We start from the raw sequence: 17,420 nt of genomic DNA on the forward strand, positions 1-17,420 counted from the left end.
GAAACTTTCAGAAAATGTGTGTTTGAGCAGTGAAGTAATTTGCTAGCAGAGAGTCCCAATTAATTTATGTATTCCAGTGTCTTTTTAGAATTCAAGCCTTATTTAAGAGGTAAATTAAGTTGAACCCTTGTAGAGTTAAATATGGCTATGCTAAATGAATGGTATTACTAAGTGCCTGCATTTTAATTATTCTGGGCTTAGCACTGTGCACAATAACAAAATAGGTGTAGGGAACATACAGTATAGGTTTTAGAGGGGACAAGGAGGGTTAATTCTCTTATGCCAGAGGATGACTTGTTAGTAGAGATGCACATAAGATAGCAATTAAGTTTGCTTTCCTACAGATTTTCAGGTCTGGTCTATCAATGGTCATAACTTACTTTTTTTTAGAAGGACCATTTCAAACTGGTCACAAATGGTTTGTGATCTGTTTTAGTTGAGCCTGGATCTTCCACAAAGAAACAGTGCATAAAAATTCAGACTGACCCTTTTGGGGAAGAGATATTTTATATCCTCTTTTACTCCATGTGGAGTTTGTTATATAGAGATGATGATCATGTTAACTTCCATTGCCTATCTCCACGGTGTTCTCTGAGAAATGTGGTTGGAGTGCAAATGTATATTTATATGGAAAGGGTGAGTTTTGATGTCAAAACCAGGTGAAACTGCATTGAATTCCATAGGGCCAACTAATTCTGTCCATCTTTACTTTCATCTTGAGCAGTAAGATATATATTTCCTGTTCCCTGAACTCTGTGAATACTTGTAGTGTAGCAATATTATATGACACATTAATATTAAATAATTTGGAGATGATAACTTTGGAAATAGTAACTTAATAGTAAGGTAGAATTTTGCAGAAGATTTTTACGGAAACAGATTAATTATATGTAATTCCTGGCATGAATCATGTTGCTTATTCATATGAGTGAACTTGGTCTAATTCAGTGCAATGAAAGAATTTAGGATTACATTATAATCATTTCTTGTTGAGGTGTCCTAATAAAAGAAACTATTCCATTCTGGAGTTTTAGTTCATCATTGAGTTTACTCCTCAGATGCTGTTTTGCCTTTGTTTATTACTTTTGTTGTATGAAGACCTCTGCACAGCACTGGTGAGGCCGCATCTGGAGTGCTGTTTCCAGGTCTGGACTCCCTGGTACAAGACAGATGTTGATATACTGGATTGAGACCAGCAAAGGGCTGTGAAGAGAATTAAGGGACTGGAGCATCTTTCATGTGAGGAGAAGTTTAGAAGGCTAACACTGTTCAACTTGGAGAAGAGAAGGCTTGGGGGAGCTTATCAATGTGTATAAATAGCTAATGGGATGGAATAAAGAAGAGGGAGCCAGACTCTTTTCTATACTGCCCAGTGACAGGATGAGAGGCAATGAGTGCAAATTAAAATCTGTTAAATTCCATCAGAATGCATAAAAAGAATTTTTTATTGCGGGAATGTTCAAACACTGGAATAGGTAGCCCAAAGTGATTGTAGAGTCTGTATCTCTGAAGATACTCAAAATCCACATGGGCACAGTCCTGACTCTTGGTGACCCTGCTTGAGCAAGGTGTTGGACTAGATGATCTCAAGAGGTCTCTTCCCACCTCAGCCATTCTGTGAGGAGGAGGAGGAGGTGACAACTCTTAAGTATCTATTCTGCTTTATTTGCATGGTGTCTTTTCACAATTATGGATATGTGCGTTGCTTATTGTAATGAACCTGGATGAATTTTACCTCTGAAAGAAGTCATATTTGGGTCTTTGTTATTACCTTAATCAGCAAAAATACATATACTATTTTAACCTGCCCCTGTGATCATCTAAGAATTAATCTGACATCACATAACTAATTTAATGCAATTTCACATTACTATTCCTGAAACTTACCATGATAAATTTGAGTCTTTTTTCCTGTTTGCATCTCTAAATTGATAAGCCCTTTCATCTTACGTGCAGTTGCTCATACAAGCTGAGATCTGTTGGAAGGTCTGACTTCCTTCTTTGGGCAATGCCATTGATTCATGTCTTCAGTGGTGTCTGAACAGGATGCCACTTATGTCTCCATCTCTAAGACGCAATCCAACATTGATTTTTAGACTTTCACAGTTTGTTGACTATCATTTCTTTATACTAAGGGTGCTTAAATCTATGCAGTAATCTGAAGGACTAAGCAAAGCCTTTAGTATTGTAACCAGTTCTGTAGTACTCAGGTCCTACTGTAAAGAGGAGAAAGTTATTCTAAATGTTCATGGGGTATGTTGCAAATCTAAAAGGCATTTGAGTAGCTGATTTGGTAAACCAGGAAGTTCATTAGAGCATTTTATTTTAATTACCTGAGTTCTATGGCACAAATGTGAGGGAAATCTCTCAGGACATAGAGGGAAACCACCAGCTGTTTGAATCTTGATGGTCTCTGTTGTTTGTACCAAGTAGTGGAAATTTTAATAATGGCTGATAACACTGTAAGGTGAACTTGTGCCTTTTTTAAATCAAAATAGTTTTAAGTAATATTTCTTGTTATTTTTCTATTCTTGTGTTATTATCTGCTGTGCTGCTTAGAAACAGAAAAGCAAGTTTACATCCTGGTTAGTAGACATTTCCATCATCAGTCATTACTTAGGATACTAGAGCTCAGCATTCTTAATTTCAGTTCATTCAGTCTGACCATACAGCCTCAGAATATGAGACAGATTTTAGAGATGCATGGAAATTGCTGGTTTCAGTCAAAACGGAAGTAGGTTAAAGTAATCCTGATTAATCAGAGAATTCTTTCCATTTTGGAGAGGGAGATTCCCAAATTTCAGTCTCCTGCTCAGATTTCCACAACATCAAACTGAATTCTAGAACTTCTTTATTTGTCTGCATAGCATAGTAAGGTATCCCTGTCTTTCTTGAGTCTTAGATATGTTTGCTCGGACAGGAGTATATTGAATGAGGAATAGTTCAAAAACGCTTCATTCATCTTCGGAGATAAAGTTGGCATGCAAATGTAAAACACGGTCAAGGAGAAGAAACGCAAACCTTGTAAAACCTGGTTTTGGGAAGTTCTTCTCAACTGTCAGATACTTTCTAGGGAAAAAAATAAATAAATCCTGGTGTTTATATAACATAGAGTTCACCTTGTTTCATGACAATGTAAGAGAGAGAGATCCAACCATTCAATACTGTCCAGGCTTTCATGGCAAAACTACATTGCAGGTTTTTATTTGGTTGGGCGTTTTTTTTCGCCTTCATGAACCATAGATATTTCTATAGCTTTCTGTACCTGTCATTTGAGAGCAAGTATTGAGCTTGCCTCTGTGAGTGATGATGGTTGGGTATTGTGCTGTGGCTCTGAATCTCTCTGAAATACCTGTGGTACTAAAAGTACTTGTAGTTTGTGGACAATAGATCTTAAAATTATGTCTTGGTTTCTGTTTTCATATCCTTTTTGTAATAGGTAAACATGGTGTTTTAAAGAAAAGAAGTCAAAGGAAGAAAAACTTACACAATATGTAATTCTGAAACTGTTAAAGAGGAAATATCTCTGAGCAAGAGATGCAGCTGTTTATTTCCCACCCTTGTGTGACATGGCTAATTCTTGGTGCTAAGGGATCCAAGCAGATTTCAGTGCCTTTCACCTGGTTTAGTTTATCCCTAGTTTATCCCTTAGTTTATCAGTCCAAAATATCCCTTTTGGACTGATGCATAAATACATAATGTAATCTAGCGGTGGCCTAGCTGGCAGCAGATGATCAGGCTGCCTCAAAGTAGGTAGCCTTCTAGGTGGAAAGCAAATAAGAATCTCATTAGGCAAAGAGGTGTGTTTACTTTGTTATGAAATAATAGTAGTTAGTTACTGTCTTATCTGGATGCAGAATTGAGTGAAAGTACAGTGAGCGGGTCAGTGTAAGTGTGTGAAGAAATGTTTATAGAGGGTTCCTGAAGGCAGGAGTCTTCAAGTTTGGTGACTTTAGCATGGATAGGAAACTCTTTTAAAGTAACTCCAGTAGGTGTCTTGCCAGATGTGAGTAATGGAATTTGAGGTAGTAGCACATTGTCCACAGCAGCATGCCACAGATTTGGATTCCTCACTCCTTTACTGATGGAACAACCTAGAGCCCAAGCACCTGCCCTAAAGTACCTTCTACCATATTTTATGGAGTGGTTGTGCTGTTCAGGTGTCATAATGAGATGCATACTAGAGCTGACATAAAATATGAGAAACCCTATCATTATATTCACTAAACTGATTCCATTCCATTACAGTTGCAAGAGCTGGAGGTAGGCTTTTGAGGTAGACAAAATAGTAAACATTGCTGTGATCAACTAGAAAGTGTTTGCTCAGCTTAGAAAAAATTTAAATGGCTCTAACACCCAATGTTAATTTAACAAAATGACAAACCCTAATGTTCAAACAGGTAGGGCTGCACTAGAGTAGTGGAAAGGGTGTTGCTTCTTTTATGTTGTGATTCTGTATACGACGTAATTTGCTTGCATTAGTTAGTATCACTTGGACCTTCACACCCTTGTTCTATCTTTAGGTGCGTGCATATCCCAATTACATTTGAGCTCCAAATAACTAAAGGTATGAAAAAAGAAACCAAGTTTTGAAAACCAGGACCTTGCTTCTAGTGCCCCTTGCTTTAAATAACATAGTCTATTCCTGTCCAAGATATTTACACTTAATATCCACCTATTTCATCTCCAATGAATTATTCATACATGTATATGTGAATACTGTATGTAAAACCTTTCGTTAGAGGAAGAGGGCTTCTGAGTTCTGGAGCATATACCAATATTTCCTCCTCAGGTGTTTCTTTGATATGCCAGAACATCTTTCTGCTGAAATCTTAATCCAAAGTTTCTACAGTGAAATGAGTTTTTATGCAGTTTCCAGTCACCATCAGAGAGAGCTTTTTCATGATCCCTGTTTCTTCTGCTAGCAATGGTGTTTCATGTTTCATACATAATTTTCTTCTTTGCTGGCTGATTTCTATTAAAATCTGTTTATTGTTTCAGAAATTCATTTTGAAGTGGCATATTGCATTCCTACATCTCTAAGCCCTCTGCCCTTCTTCGTTGTCTGGGCTTTAAAGTGGGGAGAAGGAAGAAATAGGGAGACATTTTTGTTTCTAAGGATGTCAGGTCTCAGGAGTATCCCAGCTGCACGGTCATGGGGGGAAACATGTTTGGGTAGTTCTGCTGCCTTGTAAGAAACAGCCAGAAGCAGCATTGAGAGCACCGGAGAGACCAGCACACTCAGTTTCCTTTCGTTAGTGTTTCGCAATGCGGTTGTTGATACTGGCAAAGTGCTTTTTACACCTTTAGTTTGAATACTGCTTGCTGGTTCATTGAGTGTCCAGTCACCGAGCTGCTCCTTCTAGCTTTGATTCTGCCACCTCCTCCCTTCTAGCCCTCCCATCCTCCTTCCCTCCCTCTCACCAGGTTTCTCCTCTCTGATGTTCCTAACTCTAGCTCCAGACTTCTCTTTGGGACTTTGTCTTTAACCAGATATTCCTGTACATATTTATTCAAATTCTGGCACCATCCCCATTTTCCTTAGCTCTGTGTTGCATCTTAAAGTTTTGATTGCACAGCGGTATGGGCCTTGCATGTTTGTAGTCATGGAAAGGTTACCCACTAACCCACCTAACCTTGTCTCAAGTGTCCGAAGTCTGTTCCCTCTGCTCAGTGGCTCTCAGCATTTATGTCTCAAATGCAGGATATAGATTTTTTTGAGTATATTCATATATTTGCAAACACATAGTGTGCTTACTATAAAGTAAAGAAATGGGGAATTTTCATTGTTCAAGTACTGTCCTTTGGTGCTGGTTCAGAGTACAAAAAAAACAAACAACCCTTTTCCAGCTACTTTCTTGAAGAAACAAGAAAAACTTATTTTGTAGAGTTTTGCACAGTCTCTGCAGTATTGTTAGACCATTTCTGTTAAAATTTTATCTTTTGGGTAGTCAGCACCTATCATCTGGGATTCCAGTAAAATGAATGCTTATCTTTCACCTCAGTAGGTTTGGGATTATACCATTAGTGCAGCAAATAAGGACTGTCAAATCTGTTCAGTGGTACAGGTTTGCTAAGGTACAGTAAGAAAAGTAGTGATCCAAATTTGGCCATTCTGTCCCCTGTTCTGGAAGAATTTCCCAGCTTGTTTTAATGCTCACTAATATGCAGGAATTCATTATTGTGCCATATACCATGAGACAACTCCCCTTCAGTCTTGTTAGGAACTGGCATCCAGTTGAAGTAAGTTTATTTAAGACTGATTTTTGGACAAGCAAAACATTGCAATAGGAACCCAGTCTTCAGATTGTGGACTTTTATTCCATGATGGAATGATGGAATCATTATTTTTTTCAGGTATCAAACTTTATGCTGAAGTGCTTCCCGTGTGCATTCTGGAAAAATAATCATATAGGCTGAAATCTGTATATATTTTCACAAAGACCTTGCATTTGTCATAGAACACCTGTGAATAATAATATCTGACTTATAAATCGAGCACAGAAGATAGCTTCTGAAACATTTTACAACCACTGAATTGGACCACCTCTATTGTGTAGACTGCTGTACAGGAAATAACCTCTTACTGAATCACTGAAAACAGCATAATCTTCTCTGGTGATGACCCTCTTTCTGTAATGAATTTGCTGGTATAGGATGGTGTTTATTGATGATGGTATTCATTGTAGATTATTCCTAAGTCCATAGCAAGTCTTTTGAAGACTTGTCGGCCTCATAAAAATGTGAAGATTTCAAGTCAAGGTACGTGGTTATATTTTTTGGTCTGAAGTCACACTAACTGCTTCTTTCAGAAGTTATGTAGCCTCAGGGAGGTTTCTGCTGTGTGATAACATTTCAGAGTTTGTTGTCCAGTTCTGAGCAGGTAAGGCAAATACATAAGGATAAAAATAGTGCCTGTTGTTTCTAGCAGTCCAAGTAAACTCTCCAAATTACTTTGGTTTGGCAAAGGGATGATATGAAAATCGACAAGTTTGTTTTTCCTCCATATATATATATTTTCTTTCCTCAGCTGCACAACACTCTCAGTCTCTGTCCTTGGGTATCTCTGAGAGATGTCAGAGTTTTAGCTAACATTGGATGTCCAGACAACCCATTGTGATAAGTGGACAAAAAATGTGAAGTCATGCCTGTGGCAGGGGAATGTTCAACTTGTGTTGCCCCAAGAAGCTCTCTTGCTCAGGTTTCATATTCTGTCTGAGAAAAATGACTTGCAGAGAACTTGTCCAAAAAAGTTCAGATAGTTGGGAACTGCTGGTTTATCTTTAATGGGTAGAGTTGAAATCCTGGTACATTGTCCCTAGACACTCCTCCCTTTTACTCATGATTTCTTCTCTTCCTCCCATCTTGTGCTACAGCCCCTTCCTTTGAACTTTCACCAAGTGAACTGAATTGATTCCAAATGATACTAGCTTGACAATGGCATCGGTCTGTTACAACATTTAAAAGAGCACAGACAAATAGAATGGCAAGTCCACCTTTCAACCTTCAAATGTCTTAAAACCCCGCTAATTTAATGACTTAATTTGGTAATTCCGTTGTCCCCAGAGCATAAACTGTATATTTTATTTAAAAAAACAGACTTTGGTGAGTTATTATTTTGGGTGCCTAAGTAATCAACATGATTTTCAATAGTTTTTGACCGACTTTTCGCTACATGGGCATGGCTGAATTTGCACAGCATGAGGTCTTATTGGGCAAAGACTCTTCATGTTACAGCTTACATCAAGAAGAAAAGTTGATGAGCTTAGACTTGACAAAACTCACCCTAGGTTTTTTTGATTCTATTTCTTGTTTGAAGCCTTCTGCCTCTACTTCCTGTCAGGCTAACAGTGTTTTCCTCCAATTGCACTAGAGAACAAAGTTTAACATTAAAAAATGTATCTGTATTGAACATGCTTTCCTAGGTAAAGTCAATATCAAAAGGGTTTTCATGGTAGATCATCTTTTAAGTGCAGTATTTTGCCCTTTTACAGCTTAGGACTGAAGAGGTATAGTTACACAAATACCTTTTCTTTTATCTTTTTGGTAGAAGTACAGGGAGGGTGGAACACAATTGTCTTTCCTGAAGTGAGACATAGAAGCAGAAGACTGTAAGCCATTGTTCTCACCCTAGCATGGAATGATTGGAGAGCTGCTTCTCTAGATATTTCTTCATCTAGTTCAAGTCATACTGTATTATTTTATGCTACTGATTTTACTACCCTGCTTATAGAGTATATTTTCTTGTGTAATTGCTTGCATTTATAGTCCAAAAAATTATCAAGTTGTTGCATGTGCGAGCATGGAAGTTTGAGAAAGTATTGAACGTTGTGGAAACTTAGTCCGGTTGCACTCATAATGTCTACTTGTGTGATGTTTGTCAAGTGAGGACATAACCTCTGATTTTTTGCAAGTAATACTGGCCATCCACGTCTCTATTTTTAAATCAAAGCTTTATTGCTTTTCAGTTGGATTTATGTTTGTATTGTCTCGCTTTTGAACAGTGTGGCTTATCTTGGCCTAATAGCCCATAATATATGAAGTAAATGCATAGATTGTAAAACTGAAATTAGTGTCATTCTTACAGAAGGAGACAGGAGTTCAGTGTAGGAAGCTGTTTACTGTCTAGCTTGATTTCATGTCAGGGTGAATTCAGCTGCTGATCTGCCGTGCCAGTCATCTTTCTGAAGGAGCAAGATAGTTTTCTTAGAGCTGTTACAGCCTTGTTTTGGGAAACTTCTGCTAGTTGTTGACTACCAGCTCTTGTAAGGAACTGAAGACCCACAAAATTGAAATTCGTGGCTTTGAAAACTGCAATTTCACAATTTTATATCAGTCTGTCATAAGCCATTTATGCATATCTGTCCAGTCTTGTTTTGCTCCATCTTTCTTTGGCTCAGGAGTGCTTTCTTGTTTGGGTTTTGTTTGCATACTAATGCATCTCGTTCAATGGAAGTTCCTCATACGGCTTCTGTGATTTTGTGTTCCTTCCATATTTTGCAGACTCTTCCCTTGCTCCTAATTTCCAGCGTCACCTGTCTGTCACATTGTGGTTGGTTTTCTGCCATTTGCTATTTATCTCATATTACTTCACTAGTTCCAAAAATGCTAATGTAAAATTTTATATGAAATTTTATACTCTTGGCTTAATCATCACAATTGTAATAAATGTTCCTGGTTGTAAACATGCCCAGATATTGGCAGAGCATAAATATTTGCATACTGAATTGCAAGTTTGTGTGCGTGCACATGCATTCATGTGCATGCTGGGGAAGAGAGGTTGTCTGTTTTACTTAGTCCATTTCCAAAAAGGTTTGCAAGATGAGACCTTCTTTCCATGAGTAAGGTCAAGCTCAGTGTAATGATGTCTGAATCTAAATATCACAAGTAGATGATTGCTGTGGTTTGCATTTTTGGGAAATAAACCACACAATTTACCTTGCACATCTTGCAGAGGTAAACATTGGTGCAAAGGTAATCTCTTACATCTGCTTGGCTGGTCTCTTCTATGATGAACTTTTCCATGTTTTATAGCCTCTATGACTCTATTAAAAAAGATTTTGAAGTGTTCATGTATTTGGGGGTTTGGTTCCTGTTTAGCTCTCTTGCAGGATCTAGACAGACAACACGCAAAGCAGTTAGATGAAGAGGATTGTTCACTCTTTGCTTTTTTCATTATTCACATAGATGAAATAATTCTATGGTTTTCTTACTTGTGTTTTGAAAGTATTAATCTGTTTTTTCTAATTGAGTGTTGTAAGATGGCCGTGCATTGGTTGTCTTGGCACTTGACTGCTGCAATAATTGGCTGGAATGACATCTTGAGAAATTTTGTGAAAAAGACTGATTAGATTTGCTTTACTCCATGTATAAGTGCTTTTGCAGGTTTAGTGCCATGTTTCTCACTAGTGAATTATCAAGTAGAGAAGCATTAAGAATGAAATGCAGATGCCACATTTTTTTCTGTATTTTATATTTTTTTTAAATTAACTGCTCCCAGTTTTCTGGTGAGGATGTATTTTAGATCAAGTCTAGAAATATTTTCTTAAATGAGTTTAAAACGGTCAGAGTCCTGCTCAAATGTTAGTGAGTCAACGGGAGAGTTTTTTATTGCATACACCATCAAATATTGTACACAACAACAGCGCAAGAATTCTAGCATCAGCATAAGCTTTAGAAATGTGTCATGTCCTAGGTTAAGTATTTAATGTAAGTATTTATAATAGAGTAAATGTTAATTTTAACACTGTCCCTAGTTTTTGTCATTCCAGTTTATTATGGTGAAAAGTCATTGGCTTCATTATTTCAGATTTTAACCCAGCCAGAAATTTTACTTTCTTGGACTGGTTTGTGGTGAGTTAAGTAGTAGATTAATTATTAGAAATGAGTAAGTCTTCTTTACTGTTTTAAGTTCATATAAAAGTGGGACAGGATGAAACTTAAGTCAGTAAAAAAATAATCAGGATCAAAGTAAGTTATGGAGCTGCAATTAAGATTTATCATCTTTTTTCTGAATAAATTAAGCAGGTAAGGTATGTAATTCAGATGGAAGAAAGTGATAATTGATTACAGACCTGCTGTACCATTTTCTGAAGTAATTGTAGGCTCTTAACTCCGTCTTTGGAGAAAATACTTATAAATGCTGCTAAAAATCTGACCCAAGGAAATGGAAGTGACACTGAATTTGTGGAATAAATTCATCATTTGTAATTGTAAAATACACTTGGATAATCTTTACTGGTTTCCCCATGATGTTTTTACTTCTTTATTGGAAAAAAGTTGCTTCAAATTCAAAATGTATTAAAAAAAACCAAACCTAAACAAAATAACCCCCCAAAAAACAACCAAAACCCAACCAAAAAAAAAAACAAACAAAAAATTGCATAACAAATAAGAAAAATATTCTGTAAGCTACACAGCCCTTAAACGAATAGATGGAGGTACGGCAGATCCTGCTGACTACTCAGAAAGGTAAAAATGGAGTTTGAAGATTTTCCTTTGGTGGAAATTGTCATGTTTTAATGACTGTGCAAACAGAGTGAGTGTTTTGTTAAGAAAATAGTTTAAACTAGTGGTTCAAAATGAGATTGACTGCGTAATCACGGGTTGTTAATTCTAAATTAAATGTAGTTTTGATTTAACATATTTGTATGTTTGTAGAGAGCAGTGCCTACTGTTTTTCTTCAGTTTCCTCTTTGATGCATAGTTATTTGCATAATCATATTTCTTTAAACATTTTAAAAACTTTGTGGGTAACCAACAAGACCTTTTATTCATCGTACTGCTCTGCGTAACACACTTGCACCATTGCATATACATTTTGTCTGGGACCTACTCTGTTTTGGTAGGAAGAAAGTGTTTGAATATTTGTCTTGTAAATTTATGAAATTTGAGTCAAAATTCTGATACGGACAGATAAAATATTGCATTAACACTGGACATGGCTTTATGTTGTCCCTTGTTGTGTTCAACCTTTGTTTACTCAAATACTTGAAGAAAGGTCCTGTTGCCAAAAAACAAAATGACCCATGTTTTCACTGATATCTACAACACAGATCTGAAGTCTGAGTAGTAACATGTTTAGATCTATATAATTTGTGGACTGTCAGTCTTCCTGTTACATCTTATTCAGGCACAAAATAGTGCTTTCTGCTTTGCATATTCTGCAAATGTGCTAAATATCACTAAAGTTTTGTAGTATCCTTGTTACGTCTTTTAAATGCTTGCCCAGTAATGCTGATACTATGTCTTGTTTGTGCTGTAAGTTTGATAGTTTCTTTTCACACAAACACTGTTCTTTAGAGGTCTAATACGTAACTTCCATATTTTGAGATGTTGCATTATTGACCATTTGTAATGATGGACTATCTGGCTGCAAAAATACCTGTATGGACTTCGCATTTCCTGAAATTTATTTTCTTCCCAGTCATTTTCCAAGCGTACACTGGATCTTCATTGATATTTAGCAGTGTAAAGTATCAGGAGACTAATTGCTCACTTCTGATTTTCCTTTAGACATGTGAATGCTTGTGTAACAAACTACAAATCAGAAGAAAACTTACTGTGATTTCATAAGGGCCTGATCCAGAGTTTATTGAAGGCAGTAGGAAAGTTTCTCTTGATTTTCCTTGAGATCACATTTGAAAGAATGAGACATAAGAAAACTCAAAAAGTTCACAAATGTGATTTGGCTATTTCTTTTCTTATGAGCATTATTTTTATTTGGTAAAATATGTTAATGTCTGCTTGATCCTGAGTAGCCTCTAGTAATCCTCTAGAATGGATTATTTTTGGTGTTGGGAAATAAAACCATGAATGACCATTATGTAGATTGGAGACATAAGTTCAGTACTGAAGATATATTTCATGAAGCCAGTACTTCTATATTAATATAAGGTTTTGAGTATTTGAAAATGATCCAAATAGACTCTAAATTCAACTTTCAATGTTTTGGGTGTTTTGTATCGTGTCAAATGCTGTGCTTTCTTGTCTCCAAAGATTAAATTTGCCCATTTTGCCTATGTAATATTTATGTATGGACAGGAATAGAAGTCAGTATCCAGATTTGTTGACCCCTGAGATCTAATATTGACCTGAGTGAGTATTAACTTCTCAGATCAATAAATGCTGTTATTGACCTCAAAGAAAAATCAATAGCAGCTTGTTAATTTGCAAACTATGACTACAAGAAAATGGTACACATTTTGTTCTTCATTATCACCTATTTATATCTGTATTTTAACACCTTCAGTATTTCCACCTAGAGATCATCATGTCAAAACATTTCAATCCCAGCTGTTAGAAGGTTGGGGAGACAGGCATTATAAATTATGGAATAATTGATGAGCAGTACATGTTATTTCCTATATCTCATGAAAATAATACCTCTACAGTTGTATATGACCTGTGTTGTTTTCCTTTTTTGGGTAGTCCAGTTTGTTTCATTTCATTTTCTCTAGTGCAGTTCATCAAAACATTGCATAAAAGTGCTATATCTTAGCTGCCAAAAGAACATTTCTACATGAATAATAAGGGGGATGAAAGACTGACTGCTGGAAAAAAGGAGACTGAAAGTGATCATTATAAAAATCATAATTAATATACAGTAGATTTTTCCTATTTACATAAGGATGACAGGTTTCTAGGCAAGAATCTGCTTTGCAGCAGGCTGAAATATAACTATGTGACTATATAACAAAGAAAAAAGTTTTAAATGACGATGTATTGGTGGAGAGGTGTTGTTTTGTATCATAGCTAGTTTTGTATATAAACACTGAAATGTCAGATTTTACATAGTTTGAAATGCCTAAAAAATGCCAATTCCTGAAATTCGAATGTCATAACAGTTCTTCTGCATATATATCACTTTCATATTTAAGCTTAAAAACCTCATAAATGATTAATATTACTTTGGCCTTGTTATGATCTGACTGCCAAAAAAGGCAGAGGCTGATTTTTATCTGGTCTGGAGAGTAGTGTTTTCATTCACAGAAGACAGCACAAGTCTGTCAGTCTTTTATAGTCATTATTTCTGATACATCTGCAAGTGATCCTGGCAAACTGATAGCTATGGTTAGAAAACTTTTACTTTGTTAAATGACAGTGTGAGAGGTATTCAAATGCAAAAAATCAGGCAGTAGTTTAATTTTTACAGTGACTGAAGTGGCTGCAGGATTTTTGCCCAGTTGGAAGGCTATATGATTTGTCCTTTTAATATCATGAGCTCCCAGAACTTCATTTGTGCATCCTTGTTATCCTCTTGAGAGCCAGAGTCAATGATATTATACTCATTCTGCAGATAGGCAGATCAAAGCATAATGAGGTTGAATTCAAAATAAAAAAAAAATAAAAAAGGCAGCACCAAGCTTGATTAATCTCTGAGGTTCAGATAAATGAGATCTGGAAGATAGATGTTAATGGTGATTATACAGCATCATTACAGACGGAGTCTTGAATGGTCCGGAAGGGTTGTATCTATAAGCCCATATACACATCCCAAATAGTAGGAATGGTTTCCCTGCCTCTCTCTGATGTTTTGAGTTATCTTTGAGTAACCAAGGAGTATGGATCCTTCTGCAAGAGACTGAAACAGAAGCGATGCAGGAAGGTGGCAGATTTGTGAAGGGTGGAAAGTTCATGGTTACAGTGCAGTAGGTGAGAGCTCCTGTTGGTTTTACAGTTTAGGATTCTCTCTTTTCAGCCCATACAGATTGCGGAACAGCATCCAAGCATTCAAAGTGCCAAATTGTCCATGGTGTATCAGAATTTTAGGAGTAGAACTAGAAATAAAGTCTTGGGGCAACCAGGCAAGCTCTTAATTGTGAGCTAAATGTGGCTGCTTGATTCTGCAGACCACTTCTTCAACTGGGAAGTTACCTAGTCTGCCCAGGAACACTGTGCTACAGAGGCTGGATCTCAGCATGACCCCAGGTCTCAGGATTACAGGAGATGTTGCTGGTGACAGTTCTTCTGGTGCCTTAATGGCTATCTAGCACCTGGTGAATTTGCTCTTGTCTTTAAGGTGGATGAGAGCTCAAGAAAAAGCCCAGTCTTTTGCTACAAACATCTAATGATTTATTTTCCCTTTTAATATTATCTGTAATCACTAGAACTGCTTACTTAACTGATGAGAAGATCTCAGGACTGATATAGCAGGTATATACTGATATACTAACATCCAAAAGAGAAGAAAATGTAATTCACAATGTAGTAAGTTTTAAAAAGCTTTGTCCAGAATCCAGCTTATGTGGTACGTCAGAAGGAGTCCAATTTGTAACTATAAAATCGCTGGATTAAACTTCTCAATAGATGTCATTGATGGCAGAGTTACTGATTTCCATAATGGAAACATTTTGAGATTTTGCACTAATGGTCAGTGGGGCACAAGCTACTAATGTTACGAGATGAGATATTCCGCTTAGCCTCTTTGTGAATTACTTTTAGTCTCCACATTTTGCTTTATTAAGGGAATTTTCCATTTACTTTCTATTTTGGGAAGAAGTCTCTACATTATTAAAGTACATAAAATATTTGATGCCATAAAATGGATCTATTTTAGTTTGATAAACTAGAAATATGCTGCACCGTGAGGGTCATAGCTTATATTACATACTGTTAGTACTTTTTCATTTTTCTATATTAGAAGATTAGTGAAAAATAAGCTCTATCAATTAAGTTTTATTGCAAAATTATCTTCAGATGTACAGCAGTGAAGATGATATTGAGTGATAACACTAGAGTGGATTTTGTATAAAGCAATTACAGCTTGAAAACCACAATCTGAATGAAAATATTGCTCAGGGGTTTTTTATAATCTAGCATTAATGCCAAAAAAAAAATCTTCCTTTGGAACCTGCTTAAATTACCTCTATTAAACACAAGACATTCCTAAAAGTACTTTACTGATACCTGGTTTCACTGCTCATGCTTTGGCAAATCTGTAAAGTACATACAAAGGTGTATGGTTCCATCTCTTGAGATGATTCTCTGTTTATAATATTATGATATTTTCCTAAAGATATTACTTTGTTTATATGAATAATGGAGTTCTTAATTCAGACATTATTTTATGTAGATGCCATGAAATTTTTTGCATTCCCTAAAGCAGTGATTTACCCTCTGAGAAAAATCAAGCCTTTTTCACAGTATAATGTAATACATATAGCCACATATGTTTCCTTGGCACATTATTCTGGAGTTGAGTGCATTGGGCTTTGCAAAATGAAGAACTTACTCAGTGAATTGTTTAATTCTGCTCCTAGTGAATGAAATCTGTCTGAATCCTCAAATCATTCCTATCATAGTGTTCTTTTCTGCTATCCTACCTGCTGTTGGGACAGCCAGCCCCTCAAAACACATAAAGGACTTCATTAATTTAGAAAAGCAAATCAAATTGTTCAAGAGCTGCAGAACAGTTCAGTCCCTATTTGTGGCACAGGAAATTTTGCACATAGCATTCACTACTTCCTTTGGATTAGCATACTTCAAAATGTTTTATGGAGTGCACGTACAAGAGAAGTAGCTCTGTAAAACACCCAATTTGGTATAAACTGAGCAGTACCTGAGGAAGGGTCAAATAATTTCAGAGGTGTATCAGTTGTACTCCATTGTTTCATTTGTAGATGGATAGTTTGTGTCTGACCAGTGATGCCAGCATGAATCAAGACAATTGAGTCAAGTGGATACAGGTTTCCATCCTTTCAAATTGATCAAATTGAAACAGCCCATTAAGAATTGATTTAAATCAGTTTAGATAAGCTCAGTCTTAGTCCTGGCCCTTGAGGCTTTGGCTACTGAAAGTTCACTTGAAGCTGGACATATACCAGCTCCACAGGCCATCAACTTTATTAGTGTGGAGATAAGCTGATTAGATCTTGTCAATCAAAGGTGCCAATATCTCAATTGAGTGTCTCTCCCAGTCTTTCCTTCTTTGTTGCCCACTTCAATGCCTTAAAAAAAAAAGAGAGAGAGAGAGCAAGCAAGAGAGAGATGTGTGTATGCATCCCCCTGGTTGTCACCAAGCAGGGTGCAAGGCTACTGTGATGATGTGATGACTATATTAAAGGGGACATCAATTTGTTTTAAAGTGTTTTGATTTTTTATGGTGGCATTAAGAGAGAGAACATTGTGGTTGCAGCTTTACTAGAAAGCAAAGAGTTCTAGAAGGAAAGGGAAAAAAAAAGTGTTTCTTTGAAACCTACCGGGTCTTTGAGTCTTGCTGTGCCAATGGGCACTTAAGTGCTCCTGTAACTGGCATACTCTGATCCACCACCAGCTTAGGAACTATTCTTCTCTCCAAATTATTCACCTATATAAAATGAAAAGATTTGTGGATGTTTAATCCTTGCAGAAGTAATTTTAAATATTTGTTAAATACAACCTGTTTGGGAAATGTTTGATTATGCCAGTAATGAGCATGAGTTATTGTAACAGTTTAGGAAATTGCAGCAAGAAATAAGGTCAGCTCAAAACACACACAGCGACCTTCTCTCTGAAAATGAAGCTGTGCATGCACTAAATAAATGCATACAGGTATGTGCATCTCTACTTTATAGAGGAAAAACTAGATAAACAGAACATCAGCTGTAAAAATCTAATAGTGCAGTGTTTCAGCTTTAGGCTTCATCATATAGTTAGAAATGGTATAGAGGAAAACTGGGCTTTTGTTCTTCACATCTGAAGTTTGCTCACACCATGCCTCCCTCGTACTTCAAATGCAAACAACAGAAGCCCATCCTTTTCTTCCATCACCCTACACTCACCACCCAATGAAGGCCGGAGCTACAGTGCTCTAGGACTGCATTGCCACACTGGATTATCTCTATCAGTTATTCTTCACTCCACTGTATCAATTTTCTGCTAACCAATCAGACACTCCTCTTAGAAAAGACTGTTTGACTATTTCTTCTAGGCAAATGCAT

At 36.6% G+C, this 17,420-nt stretch overlaps 1 protein-coding gene across 4 annotated transcripts in view; it reads left to right on the plus strand.

Annotated features, from left to right (window-relative positions):
• The window catches only part of VTI1A (vesicle transport through interaction with t-SNAREs 1A), a 271,798-nt gene that overhangs the window by 70,073 nt on the left and 184,305 nt on the right, over nucleotides 1-17,420 (plus strand). The window lies entirely within an intron of this gene.

Source organism: Pezoporus wallicus, unplaced genomic scaffold (genome assembly GCF_028554395.1).
Source record: "Pezoporus wallicus isolate ANWC-B61680 ecotype Strahan unplaced genomic scaffold, APGP_CSIRO_Pwel_v1 contig_3365, whole genome shotgun sequence".
NCBI lineage: Eukaryota > Metazoa > Chordata > Aves > Psittaciformes > Psittacidae > Pezoporus > Pezoporus wallicus.